At 35.1% G+C, this 22025-nt stretch overlaps 1 protein-coding gene across 2 annotated transcripts in view; it reads left to right on the top strand.

The window, feature by feature from the left end:
• The window catches only part of Fut8 (fucosyltransferase 8), a 309903-nt gene that overhangs the window by 221249 nt on the left and 66629 nt on the right, over positions 1–22025 (top strand). The gene's annotated exons all lie outside the window — the stretch shown is intronic.

The following is a 22025-nucleotide window of genomic DNA, read 5'->3' as shown; positions in this document are numbered from 1 at the left end:
TTTAAAATGCCACTGAAAACAGAGAGTCATTAGTTTGCTAATGAATGAGTAGCATTATAGTTGTGAATTAACTGTAAATTAAATGTGTAAGAATATATTTATTTAAATCACAGTTCTAGGCTTCTGTTTCAGGATAAAATGTATTAAATTCATTTTACCCTATTCTTTCTACTATTATAACATTCACACACACACACACACACACACACACACACACAAAACATACTCTGAATTTCCCATCTTTTCTTTATTTCCTTAATAGTTTATGAGTTTGTTTTGCCCCCTGCATATCTTAATCAAAGCCTGCTACTAGAAATACCAATGGATGGAGTTAAAAAATAAAATCTCCATTTGTATTGTATCTGCCTGATTGCAGAAAGAAAAAGAAAGATGTTGCTTCCCTGCCATCCCTAAGTGCTATAGTTGTGGAGACTGAGCACATAACCCTGTCCTCTGTACTCGCCCTACAATAATGAAGGTGCCCTTCCTCCTCCTTCTGGGCACTTAAGCTATAGAGACTGTGGATAGAGCTGCAATAACAAGGTGGCAGCCCTCCCCAAAGGACTTTACAGCCATTGAGATGGTAGACAAATTCCTGTCCACCATTACCAACCCAAAATAATGAGCCACTTCCCCTTCCATTTCCAATTAGATAGTGGGGGCGGGGGGATTATGAAGAGCAAAATGTTAAAGGGATTTTTAAAAATCAGAACTTCAAAATACATGAAACAGAATGTTTGAAATCGTAGGCAGACATCTGATCATCCTGTACATGAAGCTGATCAGAAACAATACAGAAATATGTTTGAGAATTATGTTCTCATATGGTACACCAGCCAGGTTTCAGACTGGCTTCTGGTTTGGCCCAAAGGGAAAAGGAAGAGAGGGGAATATGAAAATACAGGACAGAACTTGAGTTGTATGAGTTGTAAAAAAAACTCATATCACACATAATAATATAGGTAGATTAAAAGTAAAATAATGGAATGATATGCCATGCAAACATAATCAAAAAGGTGGAAGGGGAGCATGGGAAGATTAGACAAACTCTAGACAGGGCAAAGGGGAGGGAGGGGGCAAAGGGGTAAAAAAAAAAAAGATGGTGGAATAAGATGGACATCACTATCCTAAGTATATGTATGAAGAAGACACGAATGGTGTGAATATACTTTGTATACAAGCAGAGATATGAAAAACTGCACTATATATGTAATATGAATTGTAATACATTCTGCTATCATATATAACAAATTAGAATTTAAAAAAGAAAACTAACAGAGACAAAGAGAGATTTAATAATAATACAATTATTGACTCAACAGGAAAATGTAATTCTAACCTTATGCATTTAACAGAACTTCAAAATACATGAAACAGAATGGCACATGCCTGTAATCACAGCAACTTGGGAGGCTAAGGCAGGAGGATTGCAAATTTGAAGCCATCCTCAGCATCATACAAGACCCTGTCTCAAAATAAAAAGGACTAGAGATTTAGTTCATTGGTAAAGCTCTCCCCTGGTTTCAATCCCCAGTGCTTCCAAAATGATAATAATAAATAAAAGAAAGAAAAACTTGAATCAAAAACTATAAGAACTTAAAAATGCATTTGGAGGCTTTAATGTCCTTCTTTTGGTAATTGATAGAATGACTAGTCAGAAAAGTGAACAAGGATATAGGAGAACTGAATAATGCCATAAACTAATGGGTACTACCTGTCAATTACAGCACATTCCACCCAACAACAGCAGAGTGCATGTTCTAAACAAGTAAACATGGTACATTTACTAAGACCATATCTTGGAAGTAAAGCAAACCTGAAAAACATGAAGAAATTGAAATTATACAAAGTGTGTTCTCTTATCATAAACGAATCAAATCAGGAATGAAGAAAAACAACAGGAAAAGTTTCATATATTTACAGATTAAAAAACTATAAGCCAATGAAGCAGTATCTCAGCAAATAAAATTATAGTGAACTGAATAAAAATAAAAGTGGAACACAACAAAATATATGGGTAACAGTTTAAGTGGTGATTAGAGGAAAATTTATAGCACTTAAATGGTTACATTATAAAAGAAACGAAGTCTCAAATTAACAATTTAGGCTTCTACCACATCAAAACAAGAAAGAAAAAACTTATAAAAGGAATAAGATAAATCCAAAGTGAACGAAGGAAGGAAAGAAATTAAATAACTTAAAGATACAAAGCTAATAAAGAATATTAAACCAAACACTTAAAAAAATTTTTTAGTTATAAATGGACATAATATATTTATTATATTACTTATTTTTATGTGGTGCTGGGGATGGAACCCAGTGCCTCATTTGTTCCAGGCAAGCGCTCTACCACTGATCCACAACCCTATTCCTAAACCAAACACTTTTTTTTAAAAAAATCAATAAAATTGATAAAACACCCTAGTAAGATTGACAAAAAAGAAGATTGTAGTATATACTATATAATAATATATTAATTGAGGGAGAGATTGTCACTTTTGTCCCTATAGACATTTAAAAGATAAAAGGGAATACTATAAAAAACCTTTACCCACAGAAACTTGATACCTTAGACAAATGGAGTAGTTCTTTGAAAACCACTACCAAAACCTACTCAAAATAAACTAGATAATCTAAATAGTTTTGTAACTATTAAAGAAGTTGAATTTGTTATTCCAGTCCCAGACAGCTTTACTGGTAAATTCTGTTGTGGCAGATGCTAAGCTGGTTTCCCATGATCACTCTTCTTAGAGTCTCTTCCCCTTTAGTCTGGGTGTTACCTGTGACTTCCTTCATGGTGAAGATGGTATGTCACTTACATGCTTAGGTTACATTATGTAAAGCCTCCTTGTTAGCACACTTGCTTAAAGGACTCTCCTAGCTGACTTGATAAAGTAATTGGAGAACCCATAAGCAAGCAGCTGAGAGCAACCTCCAGTTAACAACCAGCAGGAAGTCAGGGCCTCTGATAGCTGCAAGGAAATGAATTCTACCAACAATATGAATGTAGCTAGACCCCTATCTCTTACAAGTTATAAACGTCAGCTCAAAATGGACTAAAGATTTAAATGTTTAAGAACAGAAACTATAAAACTACTAGGAGAGGGGCTGGGATTGTGGCTCAGCAGTAGAGCGCTCACCTAGCACGTGCAAGGCACTGGGTTAGATCTTCAGCACCACATTTAAAAAAAAAATATATATATATATATATATATATATATATATATATATATATCTACTAGGAGAAAATGTAGGGCTTTAGGACCACAGAATGGGCAAAGATATTGGGGATAAGACCCAAAAGCACAGGAAATAAAAAGTAGATATCAGAGGAAACACTCTATAGAGACAACCTATAGAATCAGAGAAAATATTGCAACGTATACATCTGACAAGGGATATAAATACAGAGTACATAACGAATTCCAAAACAAAATAAAAAAATAATCCTGTTATATATGGGCAATAGACATAAATAGACATTTCTCAAAAGAAGACATACAGATGGGCAACACATGCATTAAAAAATGTATCTTATCATCAGGGAAATAAATTTAAATCAAAGCAGCAATGAGATTATCACCTCACCCCACTAAGAATGGCTAGTATAAAAAAGACAAAAAGATTAAAAGCATTAGGGAGGTTATGGAGAAAAAAAAGAATCCTTGCACACTGGTGGGAATGTAAATTAGTTTATCCATTATGGAAAACAGTATGGGGTTCCTCAGAAAATTAAAAATAAAACTACCATATGATCTAGCAAACACATTACTGGATATATATCCAAAGGAAATGAAGTCCAAAAGAATAGATAAATATTTGAGAAAGTAAATACTTTTAACCTGATTTAAACATTATGCAATGTATGCATGTATTGAACATTACATGTTACTCCATTAATATGTAAAAGTTTTATGTTTTTGTATATCAGTTAAAAAAATAGACATCTGCATCCCTATGTTTATTGTCCAACTCTCCACAGTAGGCAAGAAAGTGGAAACAACCTAAGTGTACATCAGCTGATGAATAAAGAAATGTGGTATATATACACAGTAGTATGCTCTTCAGCCATTAAAAAAAATGGAATCCTTTCCAACATGGTTGGAACTGGAGATCATTGTTAATTAAAGAAGCCAGGCAGTAAAGGACAAATACTGCATGTTATGCTTTAGATACGAAGTGTCCTCCAAAGCACATATGTGAGATAATGCAAGAAGGTTCAGAGGTGAATGGATTAGATGGTGAGAGTCATAATCCAATCAGTGGATTAATACTCTGATAGGGATTAACTGGGTGGCATCTGTAGGAAGGTATGGTATGGCTATAGGAGGTAGGACACTGACCCTAATGAGTGGAGTTCTCCTTTGCTTCCTGGTGGCGGTGTCCTGAGCTGCTTTTCTCCTCCACACCCTTCCACCAGGATTTTCTGCCTCATCTCAGGCCCAGAGCAGTGGAGTTGGCCCTCTGTTGTACTAAGACTTCTGAAACTATGATCCCCAAATAAACTTTTCCTCCTCTAAAATTGATCTTGTCAGATCTGTGGGTCATAGCAACGAAAAAGCCTACTAAAGCACTGCATGATCTAATGTGGAATCTAAAAATTAATTTTTTAAAAGTTGAGGATAGTATGGTGGTTGTCAGAGGTAGGGGCCTGAGATGGAGGGTAGTTTGACCAACGAGTACTAAGTTATCGTTAGAGTAGAAGGCTCTGGAGTACTATTGCACAATGGTACAATTACATATTGTACCATCAGAAAGCTAGAATAAAGAATTTCTAAAGTTTTCTTCAAAAGAATGGATAAATGTTTGAGAAAATAAATACTTTTAACCTAATTTAAACATTATGCGATGTATGCATGTATTGAACATTACATGGTACCACATTAACATGTACAAGTTTTATATTTTTGTATATTAGTTAAAAGTTTTTTAAAAGTAACATCAAAGCAAGTGGTAAAAAGCAAATCTTTAACTCAAAATGAGTAGTAAATCTGACACACAAATAAAAACATGTAAACTAAAACATTTATAGGAAAACACTGGAATAAAATAAGTCTTTTTGACTAGGGCTCAAAGTTCTTAAGCATGATACCAAAAGAATAATCCATTTAAAAACAAACTCAGTACTTTATCAAAGTTAACAACTTTTGATCTACAAACAACCCTATTAAAGTGAGTGTAAAGACAAGCCATAAACTGGGAGAAGAATTCTTGCAAATCACATATCAAACAAAGGTCTTGTATCCAGCACACACTAAGAACTCTGTAATTTCAATAGTATGAAATAATTCAATTAGAAAATAGGAAAAAGTTTTGAACAGACAACTTTAGACAGAGAAATATGACAAATTAAGTATATAAAAATGCTTAAAATTGTTTGCTTTTAGAGTTGTGCAATTACAGGCCTGAAATACAACTACACACCTATCAGAATGGCTAAAATAAAAAGAATTAAGAATGTGGACCAACCGACACTCTCATACATTGTGAGAATTTAAATAGTATAGCCATTCTGGGAAATAGTTTGGCAGTTTCCTATACCATATGATCCAGCAATTACATTCCTGTACATTTATCCTAGGGAAATCTATACTCAGATTCACACAGAAACCTATATACTCATATGTATAGCAACCTAATTTGTAATAACCCAAATCTGAAAACAACCATAAAATAGCCTTCCAGGGATAAATAAACTGCGGTACAATCAGCACAGTAGACTATTACTCAATTAATTTGACATGTTTTGATTATTGTTCTTGATTTGATTTTAAAGTCAGTATGTAGACACAAGCTGTATGTATCAATGCCACCCAGAATATACTACTGATATACACTGCTTGAATAGATCTCAAAGCATAATGATGGGTGATAAAAAGCCAATTTCAAGAGATTAAATATGGATTCCTTTTATAACACTTTCAAAATGACTATAGCAGTAGAAAACAGATCAGTGATTTCCAGGGATTATTGAGGTTTTGGGAAGGATGTGACTCTCAAGGGGTAGCATAAGAGAGTTTGTTTTGATGGAACAGTTTGTAGTCTTGATTGTGGTGGTGATTACATGAGTCTAAACATGTTAGATATAAGTGCATGTTAAAATTGATGAAATGTAAATAAATCCTGGAATAGTTCATAGTATTCTGTAACGTCAATATCCTGCTTTTGATAATGTGCTGTGGTTAAATAATATGTTCTAGTTGAGGAAAACATTGTGGAAAGTACATTATAACTCTGCTTCCCCCAACCCCAGTAGTAGGGATTGAACCCAGGAGTGCTCAATCCCTGAGCTACATCCCCAGCCCTTTTTTGTTTTGAGACAGGATCTCTCTTAGTTATCCAGACTTGACTTTAAACTTGAGATCCTCCTACCTCAGCCTACCAAGTACCTGGTGTTACAGGCATGCCCCCTGTGCCTAGCTCTGAGTATTTTTCCAATTGATCATGTATCTTAAATTATTTGAAATGGAAAGTAAAAAAAAAAAAATGTTGAAGATTTTGAATGGTTTAGAAAATGAATTGGTTACAATGCCATTAACTCTGTTGAGGTAGTTTGAGAAAAGTGGTCTTCAGAGGATTTTAAAAAATGAATAATGGGATGCCAGAGAAATTTATGCTAACAGTGTGTTCTTAGTATATGGCTAAATGCATGGAAAAGTGAGACAAAACCTCCATCATGGAGAAGAGCAGAAAAGCAAAGCCAGTAAAAGAGTGTAACTCAGTCTTTTATTTAAAACAAAACTGCATCCTCTTTGAACAGGAAGAAAGTATCATCCAGTTTCCCTTTTGAAATGACTTCATCTTTTTATCTTGTGTAAGATGCTGCAAACCATTCATGACCTTGCTTCTGCATCCTCTCTTCTCTCCTCTCTTTTTCTTTCTCCATTACCCCTGCCCTTCTTTTATTTTTTTGAATCTTTTTTAAAAATTGTTCCTCTAGACATATGTTGACAGTAGAGTGTATTTTGACATACATACATCAAATATAAATTAATTAGGATCCCATTCTCGTGGTTGTACATGATGTGGAATTTCACTGTGGTATATTCGTATATGAACATAGGAAAGTTATGCCAATTCATTCTACTGTATATCTTCCCTTCCCTTCATTCTCCTTTGTCTAATCTGATGAACTTCTATTCTTCCCCTCCCCCACTCCCACTTCTTGTGTGTTAGCATCCACAAATCAGAGAGAACATTCAGCCTTTGATTTTTTGATTTGGCTTACTTTACTAGGAATAATGGTCTCAAGATCCATCCATTTACTGGCAAAAGTCATGAAGTCATTCTTCTCTATAGCTAAGTAATACTTCATTGTGTATGTATACCATATTTTCAATATCCATTCATCTATTGATGAGCACCTAGGTTGGTTCAATAACTTAGCTATTGTAAATTGTTCTGGTATGAACATTGATGTGGCTGCATCACTGTAGTATGCTGATTTTAAGTCCTTTGGGTATATACTGAGGAGGGGGATAACTGGGTCAAATGGTGGTTCCTTTCTTAGTTTTTTGAGGAATCTCCATACTGCTTTCCATATTGGTTGTACCAATTTACAGTCCTACCAACAATGTGTGAGTGTACCCTATTCCTCACATCCTCACCAACATTTATTTTTACTTGTTTTCTTGATTATTGCCATTCTGACTGGAGTGAGATGCAATCTCAGTGTAGTTTTAATTAAGATTTCCCTAGTTGCTGGAGATGCTGAACATTTTTTCATATATTTGTTGACCATTCAAGTTTCTTCTGTGAAGTTCCTGTTCAGTTTCTTTGCCCATTTATTGATTGAGTTATTTGTTTTGTTTTATTTTTTTTTAAGGGGGGGGGGAGAGAGGGGGGGGAGAGAGAGAGAGAGAGAAAGAGAGAGAATTTATTTATTTATTTTTTTAGTTTTTTTTCGGCGGACACAACATCTTTGTTTGTACGTGGTGCTGAGGATCGAACCCGGGCCGCACGCATGCCAGACGAGTGCGCTACCGCTTGAGCCACATCCCCAGCCCCTGTTTTGTTTTATTTTTGGTGTTAAGTTTTTTGAGCTCTTTATATATCCTAGAGATTAATGCTCTACCTGAGGTAAGGTGGTGAAGATTTTTCTCCCATTCTATAGGCTCTCTCTTCGTGCTCTTGATTGTTTCCTTTGTTGTGAAAAAATGTTTTAGTTTGATTCCATCCCATTTATTGATTCTTAATTTTATTTCTTGCATTTTAGGAGTCTTGTTGAAAAAGTCAATTCTTTTTTTTTTTTTTTTTTAGGAAGTCATTTCTTATGATGACACAATGGAAAGTTGGTATGCATTTTCTTCTAGTGGGCACAGCATCTCTGGTCTAGTTCCTAGGTCTTTGATCCACTTTGACTTGAATTTTCTGTAGGATAAAAGATACGGGTTAAATTTCATTCTGCAACATATGGATTTCCAGTTTTCCCAGCACCATTTGTTGAAGAGGCTATCCTTTCTCCAATGTATGTTTATGTCGCATTTGTCTAGTATGAGATAACTATATTTATGTGGGTTTGTCTCTCTGTCCTCTATTCCATTTGTCTTCTTACCTGTTTTGGTGACAGTACTGTGCTGTTTTTGTTACTATAGGTCTGTAAGGTCTGGGATTGTGATACCTACTGATTCACTTTTCTCACTAAGGATTGCTTTGGCTATTCTGGACCTCTTATTTTTCCAAATAAATTTCATGACTGCTGTTTCTATTTCAATGAATAACATCATTGGAATTTTAATAGGAATTACATTAAATCTGTATAGCATGTTTGGTAGTGTGGCCATTTTGATAATATTAGTTCTGTCTATTCAAGAACATGGGAGATCTCTTCATCTTCTAAGGCTTTCTTCAATTTCATTCTTTAATGTTTTGTAGTTTTCATTGTTCAGGTCTTTCACCTCTTTTGTTAGATTTATTCCTAAGTATGTTTTTTTAAGGCTATTGCAAATGGCAAATTTTTCCTGTTTCTTTCAGTTGATTCATCATGAGTGTATAGGAACACAATTAATTTTTATGGGTGCTAATTTTGTATCCTGCTACTTTGCTGAATTTGTTCTAGAAGTTTCCTCATAGAGTTTTTTTTTTGGGGGGGGGTTCTAAATATAGAATCATGTCATTGGCAAATAGGAATAGTTGGAGCTCTTTTTTCCTACTCATATCTCTTTATTTTTTTTTCCTTTTTCCGCATTGCTCTGGCTAAAGATTCAAGGAATCTGTTGAATAGAAGTGGTGAAAGAGGGCATTCTTGTCTTGTTCCAGTTTTTAGAGGGATTGCTTTCAAATTTTCTCCACTTAGAATGATGTTGGCCTTGGGCTTAATGTGTATAACTTTTACAATGTTGAGGTATGTTTCTGCTATCCCTAGTTTATCTAGTGTTTTGAACATGAATGAATGTTGTCTTTTATCAAATGCTTTTTCTGCATCTGTTGAGATAATCATGTGATTCTTGTCTTGAAGTCTATTGATGTGATGAATTATATTTATTGATTTCTGTATGTTGAACCAACCTTGCATCCCTAGGATGAAACCCACTTGATCATGGTACACTCTTTTATATATGTTTTTGAATGTGATTTGCTGGTATTTTATTAAGATTTTTTTAATCTATGTTCATCAGGGATATTGGTCTAAAGTTTTCTTTCTTTGATGTGTCTTTTTCTGGTTTTGGTATCAGGGTGATACTAGCTTCATGGAATGAGTTTGGAAGGGTTCCCTCCTTTTCTGTTTAACACTCTGAGGAGTGTTGGTGTAAATTCTTCTTTGAAGGTCTTTTAGAACTCAGATGAGGATTGGTCCTGGGCTTTTCTTTGTTGGTACGCTTTTGATGATGTCTTCAATTTCGTTGCTTGAAATTGATCTGTTTGAATTTTCTGTGTCCTCCTGATTCAATTTGGGTAGGTCATATGTCTCTAGAAATCTGTCGATGTCTTCAAGATTTTCTATTTTATTGGAATATAAATTTTCAAATTAGTTTATGATTATCATCTGTATTTCAGTAATGTCCATTGTGATATTTCCTTTTCATCGTGAATTTGAGTTTTCTCCTTCTCTTTGTTAATGTGGCTATAGGTTTATCAATTTCACTTATTTTTTCAAAGAAACATCTTTTCACTTTGTTGATTTTTAAATATTTTTGTTTTAATTTCATTGATTTCCTCTCTGATTTTTAATTATTTCCTGTGTTCTACCGTTTGATTACTTTTTCTAGAGGTTTGAGATGTAATATTAGGTTAGTTATTTGGTGTCTTAAAATTCTCTTAATGAATGAGTTCAATGCAATGAACTTTACTCTTAGAACCACCTTCCTAGTGTCCCAGAAATTTTGATGTTTTGTCACTATTCTCATTTACTTCTTAAGTATTTTTTATTTCATTTCTTATTTCTTCTGCTGATCATTGGTCATTAAACAATTTATTATTTAGTCTCCAGGTTAGCCTTTGTCTAGTATGAAATAAGTATATTTATGAGGGTTTGTCTCTGTGTCTTCTACTCCATTTGTCTTATTACCTGTTTTATTGACAGTACTGTGCTGTTTTTGTTACTCTAGCTCTGTAGTCTAATCTAATATCTGGGATTGTGATGCCTACCAGTTCACTTTTCTCACTAAAGATTGCTTTGGCTATTCTGGGCCCCTTATTTTTCCAAATGAATTTCATAACTACTTTTTCTATTTCTATGAATAACATCATTGATTTCTTAATTTCATTCTATTATGATCTAATAGAATGCAACATATTATCTCTTTTTTGTTTTTATATTTGCCAAGAGTTGCTTTGTGGCCTTAGATATGTTATTTTAGGGAAGGATCTGTGTGCCACTCAGAAGAAAGTGTATTCAATCATTGATGGAGGAAATATTTTATATATGTCTGTTAAGTCTAAATTATTAGTTTTTTTGGTTCAATATCTTCTTTATTTATTTATTTGTTTGTTTATGTATTTAATTTTGTGGATCTATTCAGTGATACACAAAGCAGGTTAAAGTCACTCAGTGTTTTTGTGTTTTTGTCTATTTGCTTCTTGAAATTGAGAAGGGTTTATTTGATGTATGTAGATGCTCCATTGATTGGTGCATAAATATTTACAATTCTTAATATCTTGTTGATGTATAATTCTCTTAAGCAGTATGAAATGACCTTCTTTGTCCCTTCTGATTAACTTTGCCTTGTAGTCTTCTTTATCTGTTATGAGGATAGAAACCCCTGCTTGTTTACGAGATCCATGTCAATGCAATGTTTTTTCCTATCCTTTCACCTTCATTCTGTGGATAACTTTACCTATGAGGTGAATCTCTTGGAGCCAGCATATTGTTAGTTCTTGTTTTTTAATCCAATCTACCAGTCTGTGTCTAGATTGATGAGTTTAGGCCATTTACATTCAATGTTATTATTGAGCAATGAGTTTTATTCCCTGATTCACTGTTCTTTTAGCATAGTTCCACCCTTTGCTGGTTTTCACTCTACTTTTTTTTTTTGAAAAAGTAAAACTTTTAATAGCAAATTGAGTATATTCAAATGAAAAAAGCAGATTCACTGCAGAATGATAAAATTATGAAATATCCTTTGCTCGATACATTCAGCATTTGCATTTTTTCTTTCCAATATACCCTGCCACCTTTCCCCTGTACATTTCTATTACTTTCCCCATATGTTCCATGGACAGATTCCTTCCTCCCCCCCCTCAGTAATACAGAAACTTCACCCCTAGGCAAACTACAATGACTACCATTAAATTTTTAAAATATGCTCTTTGACCTTCCTAACATGTAGGTAATACCACTCCTTTCCCCTCATCTCCAAATAAACAGTTAGCTTCCACTCTTCTGGACAGAAATGATGTTGTATTCCTAGATATTCTAGATATATGTTGGTGTGAGGAAAGCGATAGATGCAGCCACCTATATTGTTTTCTCCAATAATTCTTTCAAAGTGGATATACAAGAAATAAACTTCCTAAATTCTTCCATATCAAAAAATATAATTTTTTTACCCTGAAAATCAAATGCTAATTTGGTTGGATACAGGATTCTAGGGCGAAAGCCTTTCTCCTGAAGCACTTTTTTGATGTTGCTCCATTGACTTCTTGCATCCAGGGTGCCCAGTGATAAGTCACCTGTCAATCGGATTCTTGTGCCTCTGAAGGTGATTTCTTTTTTCTCTCTAGAAGCCTTTAGGATTTTCTCTTTATCACTACAATTCAAAAAGTTCACTAAGATGTGTCTCAGAGTGAGTCTGTTTTTGTTAGTCATGCTGGGGATTCGGTGAGCACACACTATCCCAAGACTAGAATCCCAAAGCTCTGGAAAATTTTCTTCAGTTATTTCCTTCAATATGTCCTCTGCTCCATTCTCTTCTGGAATTCCTATCAAATGGATGTTGGCACTTCTGAATCTATCCTCTCTCTCCCTTAGCGTTTCTTTATTAATTATCTGCTTGGCCATCTGTATGGTATCCTTAGAGAATTCTTCCATCTCATCATCTAGATTGCTCAATCTTTCTTCAAGGATGTCTATTCTACTACTCAAATCTTCTATTGAATTGTTAGTTTCCAAGATAACTGGAAGGCATTTTTAAATTTTTTCCAATCTCTTCTCCCATCTCTCTGAAGATACTGATGACAGTTGTTCTATAGTTTCTTTCTGTTTCCTGAATTAGGTCTGCATCTTTGGATGTTGGTGTTTGAAGCGTCTTCCATGTAAAAAACCCTCCTACTTCTTCTTCCTCCTCATTCTCAGAATTCCATACATTACTGAAAACCATAATCTCTTCATCAGCTCCCATCTTTCCCATTACATTTGTTTCAGGAACACAGCAGACAGGTTGAGTCCCGTTTCTCACATAATATTGAGTTATCTTCGCCCTCCTCCTCCTCCTCCCAACAGTCCTCCTCCTCTTCCCCAGAGGTCTCCTCTTCCTCCATCTCCTCTTCTCCTTCCTCTTCCATGTCACAGGCCTCTTCTTCCTCTTCTGCCCTCACATAAAAGATGTCATCCTCGTGGGTCTCTGAGTCTTCTCCTGTCACCTCAAAGGTAGGGATTCCTTTATCCTTCCCACTCCGAAAACTCTTCCTCCCAAGTCTCTATGCTCTTCACTTCTGGCCTAGTGACTTTTACCTCTTTGATGAATAAGAAATGCAAGCCATCACTTGCTGTTCCTCCTGCTTCATGTTTTGAATTTACTAGTTTTACCCCCTTTTACGGGAATCCCACATTCTCCTCCTTGATTTGGTTTTTCTTTCTGTCAGAGTACACGGTTCAGTATGTATGACAGGTTTTTGGCTGGTAAATTTTCGTAAACTTTGCAGGTCTGAAAATGTCTTCATTGCATCATCACATTTAAATGCTAATTTGACCTCACACAGAAATTCTGATTCAAAGCCATTTTCTCTCAAAATGTTGAAAATGTTGCTACTGCTTACTGACTTCCAAGGTTGCTGATGCCAGAGGATCTGCATCCAGGGTGAGCATGGCTCCTTCATCCATCAACATTTCTTCTTCTCTTGATGCTTTTACAGTCTTCTCTTTGTTACTGAAGCTCTGGAGGTTATCTTCTTCCATTTCTTTTGCTGCTCCATCTTCCCTTTTCTTTCTCCTCTCTTTGTCAGGCAGTTGTATGTGGTGACTGCCATTTCTACATGTGTCATAGTTAATATCTGAGGCTTCTTCCATCCCTTCAGTGGCTTGGGATAATTCCTTACCTTGATTGCTAGTGGACATCTTGGCTTTGTCCAATTTACAACTCAGCTCGTCTATTTCCTTGCTTCTAAAAATTTTTTTCAGTACACTCAGCGATTTTAGAATTTTTTTCTTCTTTTTCCCCCAACTCTGTTTTTTGTGAAGCTAAATCTTTTGCTTCTTGCCACTCTTCCCTGCTACCACAGTGCTTTGTATCTTTTGTTCCAGATGTCTCACTTTTTACTAACATTTCCTTTAAGTCACTTTTCAGGGTTTCCCTCATCTTGTAAAATATCAGGACCTGCATTTCCAACAAGACCTTAAATTTCTCCATAATAGCTGTTAATATATAATGTTTGTACTTGAAATCTAACATCCGAGGTATCTTCTCATCACTTCCTATTAGCTGCTTTCTTTTGACACAGGTGGTTTGTTCCTGTTCTTTTGCAAGTCCAGACATTTTTGATCGTACAGTCGACATGGTGTCTATATTGTCCAGATTGTATTGTTTTCCCTTTTGAAGAGTAACTTTAGTTCTTGCACACTGGCTAGGCTCCAGAAATTTAGAATCCTCAAAAACTCTCATCCACTTGCGTGCCTCTGCCAGGAACAGACCAGTTTCACAGAGCACCATGTGGTCTACTGTGCAGCAGTCTCCACCTGGGAGGAGATCGATGCTGCAGTGCTGCGCAGTGAACCTCACTCTCATTTTTAATTTCTCCTTTATGAAATATTTTATTGAGAATATTTTGTAGTGCAAGTTTTCTAGTTGTAGATTTTTTTAAACTTTTGTTTATCGTGGAAGGTTTTTATTTTATCATTAATTCTGAAGCTTAGTTTTGTTGGCTATAGTATTGTTGGCTGGCATCCATATTCTTTCAGAGATTGGTATATATCATTCCAGGACCTTCTAGCTTTGAGGGTGTGGGTTGAGAAATCAGCTGAGATCTGGATTGGTTTCCTTCTAAATATGACCAGTCATTTTTCTCTGGCAGCCTTTAAAATTCTATCCTTATTTTATATGTTAGATATTTTTGTAATAACATGCCTTGGTGTGGGTCTGTTGTAATTTTGTATATTTAGGGTCCCACAAGCCTCCTTGATGTGATTTTATATTTCATTCTTAATGTTTAGGAAATTTTCTGATATTATTTCTTTGAAAGATTATGCATTCCTTTGGTTTGTATCTCACTCTTCATCCTTCCCAATAAATCTTAAATTTGGTCTTTTTCTATTATCCCTTATTTCCTGTAAGTTCTGTTCATGTTCTCTTACCATGTTTTATCCGTGGTCAACTTTAATTTCAAGATTATGTATTTTGTCTTCATTGCCTGAAACTCTGTCTTCCAAGAGGTCTAGTAAGTTGGTCATGCTTTCCATTGAAGTTTGAATTTGATATATTGATTCCTTCATTTTGATGATTCCTGCTTCATTTTTTCCAGAATCTCTATCTTTAAGGAAGTGATCTTTCACTTCCTATATTTTGTCTCTGATGTCACTCCTTATATCATCCTTTGAGAGGTCAGTTTAATTATGAATATTCGAAACTTCTTCTCTGATATTTGTTCCACTGTAGTGGCGATGGTTGTTGAAGTATCTTGGTTTGTTTAATGTGATTTGTTTTCTTGCTTTTCCTCTCACATCTTCATACATGTAAGTGAAGTCAGGCAATCCCCAAAAAACAAATGTCGAATATCTTCTCTGATATAAGGGGAGTGACTCAAAATGGAGTAGGGAGGAGAAGCATAGGAAGAAGATTACCTCTAAATGGGGAAGAGAGGTGGGAAGGAAAGGGAGGGAGAAGGGGAATTGCATGGATAGTGGAAGGAGATCCTCTACAATCTTAATTGTCCCAATAAACAGAAATGATGTGATTAATTATTGCCCACAATTAAAACAATAAGTTTTAGTGTACAATTTTAGATGGTGAACAGGGAGAGAGCAGAAGTGATGATGAGAGAGGAGAAGAGAAAATAGAAGTAAACAATTAAAGAAATATTGAAAGAGAGAATAATAGAAATTGGGCGTCAGCAGAAAAAAAGAGAATCAAGGGAAACATAAGTGAGAGAAAAAAATCTAAAAAATAGCTGGGCGCAGTTGTGCACACCTATAATGCCAGCTGCTCGGGAGGCTGAGGCAGGAGGATCAGCCAGCCTCAGCAAAAGCGAGATGCTAAGCAACTCAGTGAGACCCTGTCTTTAAATAAAATACAAAATAGGGCTGGGGATGTGGCTCAGTTGTCAGGTGCCCCTGAGTTCAATCCATGGTAGTCCCTCCCGCCAAATTAAAAGTTAAAATTTTTTTTTTGCTTTTTAAAAATTTGTTCTAATTAGTTATACATGACAGTAGAAAGCATTTTTACACATCATACATAAATGGATTATAATTTCTCCTCTTCTGGCTGTACATGATGTAGAATCACACGGGTCATGTAGTCATTTGTGTACATAGGATAATAATATCATTCATTCTACTATCCTTCCTACCCCCATTTCACTCCCCTCTACCTAATTCAAAGTAACTCTCTTCTACCTCACCGCCCCCCTTCCATTGTGAAATTAGCATCTGCATATCCAAAAAAAATTCAGCCTTGGTTTGGGGGATTAGCTTACTTCACTTAGCATGATATTCTTCAGTTCCATCCATTTACTGGCAAATGCCATCATTACATTCTTATTTAAGTCTAAATTATATTCAATTGTACATATATATCACAGTTTCTTTATCCATTCATCTGTTGAAGGACATCTAGGTTGGTTCCATAGTTTAGCTATTGTGAATTGAGCTGCTATAAACATTGATGTGGCTGTGTCACTGTAGTATGCTGATTTTAAGTCCTTTGGATATAGCCTGAGGAGTGGGATAGCTGGGTCAAACAGTGGTTCCATTCCAAGTTTTCTGAGGAATCTCCATACATATCAAAACTGAAATGTACTAATTGAACATCCTAGTCCTCAAAATACTGATCAATGAAAAATAATTGCCTTCAAAATATGCTACAAATGAAAAAAATCAACAAGTATGAATATGTATAAGTGTCTAAGAACTATTCAGGTCACAATTAAACAGAAAAAAATGAAAAATAAATTAAAATGTAAAAAGGGTCTTCATGAAAAGTTAAAGAATTGTGTCCATTGGAGTTCAAAAGATTCTCAGTTTTCCTTTTCAGTAGTGTTATGTGTGGTAGGCTGGAGTGTGTATCTGTTCCACCCTCAGGGTGGAGTTCCTGAAGTTTAAGAATAAATCCTATAGGTGAAGCTTCTGGAAGCAAGGATGAGACTTAGGTAGGCTCCAGCTTCTTCATTGAAGGGAGATTCATCTGAAGATATTAAATCAGCACACTGCAAGGGCCCAACAGTTCCCGATCCATGCTTAAAGACTGAACCCCAGGAATTTCCTGGGGGTTCCACGTGCCTGGTTGAGGAGCTAATCGTTAGTCCCCTCCGTCGTCTATGGATCCCACATTTCCTGGACTTTCAGGTTCAGTCTCCAAATTCAGTTACTCCAAGTTGCCATTTGCCAGGAATTTGCTCCACTGGCTGCTGGCCCACACACCATGGCTACAAAATAATTCCTTCCTCTGTCCTCTGTGGGCAGCTGAGAGAGGTGTGGCTTCTTTCCTACACAAGGATATTGCATAGCTTGACTTTCATTCATCAGGCAACATCTTTGATCTCTGATTTCTCTGTACCCAGTCATGTCACAGGCCTACAAATGCAAGTTCTTTTAATTCCCATTTCTCTCCACTTTGCTCACAGGGGGGACCTCTATCGCTGGTGCCATGAGTGGTGGCAGCAGTGGTGGCACTGGGAATTTCTTTTTTATTTATTATATCCAATCTACTGAGTCCCCAATCTGCTTTGAATGTCCATTATTAATTCCCAGTAAAGTTCCCTGCCCTCCCACCCCATTTTTAATCCACCCTGCTGAGAAACTGCTGATCTGTTTCCTTGGTTTCATGCCACAGAGCAGCCAGTAAAATGATCTCCTGTATCCTACCATCTTGAAAACCCCCTGCCCTTGTTTTAAAAGAGTAACTGCCACATGTTCACATTTCCTTATATTTTGGCTTTGAGGAAAGATCCTAATGAAGCATGTTAATTAAAAGGATGATACAGAACCTTTCTGAAATTCAATCTTAATTTTCTAATTATACTGTTTTTTACTCGATTATCTAAGCTGATCTAAGACATAGGAATTAGGCTACACATTTTGGAAAAAATTTGAGGTGTTTAAGAAATAGATTTTCTGTGTATTTTTATTTAAGATTAGCAGAATCTTGCTCCTCATGTTTTCTTTGAATGAAATGTGTCTGTTTCATTCTCTGAATATTTTTTGTGGCCATTATGGTGGCAAAAAATATTACCAACATTATTCTGTTGTATATGACTCTTGAATCTGGGTTACACATTTTCTAGAGACCACCTGAAATACCCAGAGATGTCAGAAAACTATCTCAGAGATCCTTAGTAGAATAAATGATCCTTAATTGTTTGTTGCTTTCTGTGGATTAATAAACTTTCCATTTTTAAAAAGTAGTTTTAAAATGCTTGACACAGATGTGTAGGGAAATTATAACCAAAAGTTTCTAAGATGTAAAATTCAGCCAGTTGCTTCTTTACTCATCAAGATAACTTTCCTGTTCTTTACTATATAGTAACTATTTGCATTTGCTGTCATGTGTCAGTACAACAGTCTATAAACTATGTGTCTTGATATCTTTTCTCCATTAAGTTTCCACACTTAAATTTTACAGAACAGCCATAGAGAAATTGGGTTCTTGAAACACTTGGTAGTCTACTTGGGCCTGAGCTATTATATTGTCCTTACTACTTGCAACAGATTGTTCTTTGCTACAGGAATATAAAAAAATACCTCCATACCATCTTATTACTAGAGAAATATTCTCATTTAATATGCTAAAAATAGTATAGTAATTTCCATTCTTGGCTTTTAAAAATGAAAAGGCTTTTGACTTTCTTTTTCATGGTTATTATCTATGCCCAAAGTCTTCATTCTAATTACCACAATGCAGTGCTTCACTTCTCTTATTTACTTTCTTACTTTCTGCTTTAGTTTTGAAAATAATTTTAGAAAAATAAAATTGGATTATTTCCAAAACATCAAAATGCTTTCATCATACTATTACGAATCTTTTCTTCATTACCAATACAAAACTGGATACTGCAAATATTTTTAAACAAACAAACCAAAACTGCTTATGGTCTTACGCTTAGAGCACAATAAAGTTTAACTTATCTGGCCTGATGCATTCTTTTGTTTTACTGAGCTCTTCATTGGGACCATCTATGTCTTAACTCTTTCCGGTAGAAGGAAAGTTCTTAGAGAGGAGCTAGAATGATCCTCTGGAGCTCCGATTCTTAATCCTCAGCACAAAGTATTCGTAGGTATGTATCCAGATATTCTATAAGCCTATGCTTCCTTGCATTTTATATAGAAAACATCATGGAGGAATAGAGAAGGATACTGGACAATGGATTTGAGAAACCTCAATTCTATAGTCTGGCTTGCCAACTACTAATTTATTTTTGTGATTGTGTATATCCCCCGTCCCTTAAATAGGTTTTTGTTTTTGTTTGGTTTTGCTTGCTTGTTTGTTTTGCAGTGTTGGGGATCGAATCCAGAACCCCATGCATGCAAGGCAAGAAATCTACCACTAAGCTACACCACCAGTCCAAAATAATAATTATTGAGCATTTACATTTTGCAAGAGATGCCTAGAGATGTTGTTTATTTTGACTAAATTTTTCATTTGTCAATTTAGCCTTTTTCACAATGTTTTTGGTCGTAGTTACTCTGGACAGGTAAGTGAAGGAAATTACATTGTGGCTGGGAAATTAGTACATTGATAAGACTTTTATGTGTGTGTAGGGAAAATCTTCCTAAATACTCATAGGGGGAAAAAAGTGATGTGGAATGGAAATGTAGCTCATTGACCTTAGGTGCCATCCCCAGCACCAAAAACATTTTTAAAAAATCAAAAATTACATGTATCCAGTATGAAATAAAGTCTGGTAGATTATAAGGATAAATAAAATAGTATGTTTACGTTAAATTTGAGCATATACATCTCATTTAGCCTCATAGTGTCTCTGAGAAAGAAGGGTAGATCAACAGGGAAAGGTTATAGAGGGAGGTAATTTTTGTCTCCACTTTAAATTAGCAAATTCAAAGAAAATCACACAATTGAGTTCATAGCAGATTGTAAGTAACATAATCATATCTTAAGCCTCTCTGCAGTACTCTATCATTAGAGAATATTGTCTCAAGTAGTTTTGTCAGATTTTCCTCCTGTTTCTAAAACTTATCATTGCAAGGAGCTGGAATATTGATGAATCTAACTTTAAGAAAACTCCTTATTTAAAAAAGAAAAACAAAAACTACCTTTCCTATCCTCTACTATCCCCCCTCCCCTCCCCTCCCATCCTCTCTCTCTACCCCATCTACTGTAATTCATTTCTCTCCTTTTTTTTTTCCCATTCCCCTCACAACCCTTTATATGTAATTTTGTGTAACAATGAGGGTCTCCTTCCAGTCACTAATATGGCATCATGTAAAAATGTGGATGTGTAACCGATGTGATTCTGCAATCTGTACTTGGGGTAAAAATGGGAGTTCATAACCCACTTGAATCTAATGTATGAAATATGATATGTCAAGAGCTTTGAAATGTTTTGAACAACCAATAAAAAAAGAGAAAAAAAAAGAAATAATAATTAAAAAAACTAGCATTGTCACTGATTTTAAAACGGAAGAAAAAATTCCTCTCCTTTTACCTTAAAAATACCAATTCATTTTTTTCTAGAGTTTTATACTGGTGAGCCTAATCTTATGTGAAACACAAATACTTTTTTTGTTTCTCGCTGTCCTTGTGTTTCTCTGGATTTTTTATGAACAACATCCTTTGAATTTTTTACACATTTAAGTATTAAGTATTGGCAAAAACTAAATACTTGGGCTGTGGCTCTGAACTTTGAGGATTTCACTTAGTGTTATCATTCCAGTCATTCAGTTTCTCTTCTTCACCTTGGAGTGAAGACTTATCATTTCAGAATCAAGCATAATGGTTGTTTCCCCCTTTATTTATGTTACATAGCTATAACCTAACAGAAAATAAATTATATATTCTTCTTCAGCTTTATTTGAGGCACACTAATCTTCATGAATTAAGCCTCTTTCATAAATTGCCTTTTCCTTTCTCTTGTGTCTCGGTTATTGTGCTTAAAATCTTGGGTTCTAATTAAACTCTTCTCTTAAAAAAGACAGTAGCTGTGCTTTTCTTACAAGCAAATGAAACCCTTCTTTTAAGTAAAAAAATCCATATTTTCCAAACTAAAGATCAATGTTTTAATAATTATGTCCCTTTAATTTTTTTCCTTAATAAAAAATATGAAGGACAAATATAATAATAGACTAAGATGTGATAATAAGGGAACCTGGATGGGAGCACTTAGTATTGACTTTGTAATAATTCTAATAAGTGCTAAAAGAAAAAAGTTTATTGAAAAATATATGAACAACAAATTTTTTATCCAAATAAATTTTAGAAATGTTCAAGTACTGTATTTCTCACAAATCATGAAAAAAATCTGACAAATGTCAATGTTTATCTACTTTTGTGACAAACTGAGTCAATAATAAAGCTTTGGACTAGTTCAAGAATGGCACTTACTCCCAGGATTCCTTGTATGATACTGTGCGAGAGTAAATAATGTGGGTCTTCCATTCCCACTTGACATCACACTATTCTTCTCTAATCTTCTGTGGCTATACCAACAAGACGGGGGTTATTACCTTAGGATTCTTCTTGAATTCATAGTCTCATGTAAAGAATCCATAACTACTACTTGATTGTGAAAACAATATTAACCAAATCTTGCTGAAGTTTATCAGGGCTGTCTCGGATTCATAAGGGCTTTAACTATGAAGTTTCTTGATGATATAGGTTATGCTTTGATCCAAATAAATAAATAAATACGAGCAGCTTGCTATGATATATTTGTCTATGAAAGGTACCTTTTCTGAAAGTGACTTTATTGCATTATCCTTCAGAATCATTTTTATAGCCTCACTATGCTACCTTTTGTAAGCAAGTTTGTACTTGACAGAACAGATGATATCCCTAGAATGTAGTTGTAGATTTGATGCTTTATTCAAGGCTTAAGTAAATTGAGAACTGATTTTTCCTTGCTATGTTGAGGGAAAAAAAAGAGATTCTGCTCCTAGAAACACTCATTCTTTTTTCCCTTGTGAACCAAACAGCCTGGAATCCTTCTCAGACTAAAGAGTCCTTGTCAAAAATATGCCTGTTAAAATTGTTATTAGGAAAAGG

The sequence above is a fragment of the Marmota flaviventris genome, chromosome 2 (genome assembly GCF_047511675.1).
Source record: "Marmota flaviventris isolate mMarFla1 chromosome 2, mMarFla1.hap1, whole genome shotgun sequence".
Taxonomy (NCBI): Eukaryota; Metazoa; Chordata; class Mammalia; order Rodentia; family Sciuridae; genus Marmota; species Marmota flaviventris.
The sequence above is the reverse complement of the archived record's forward strand: the minus strand, read 5'-3'. Positions and strand labels throughout refer to the sequence as shown.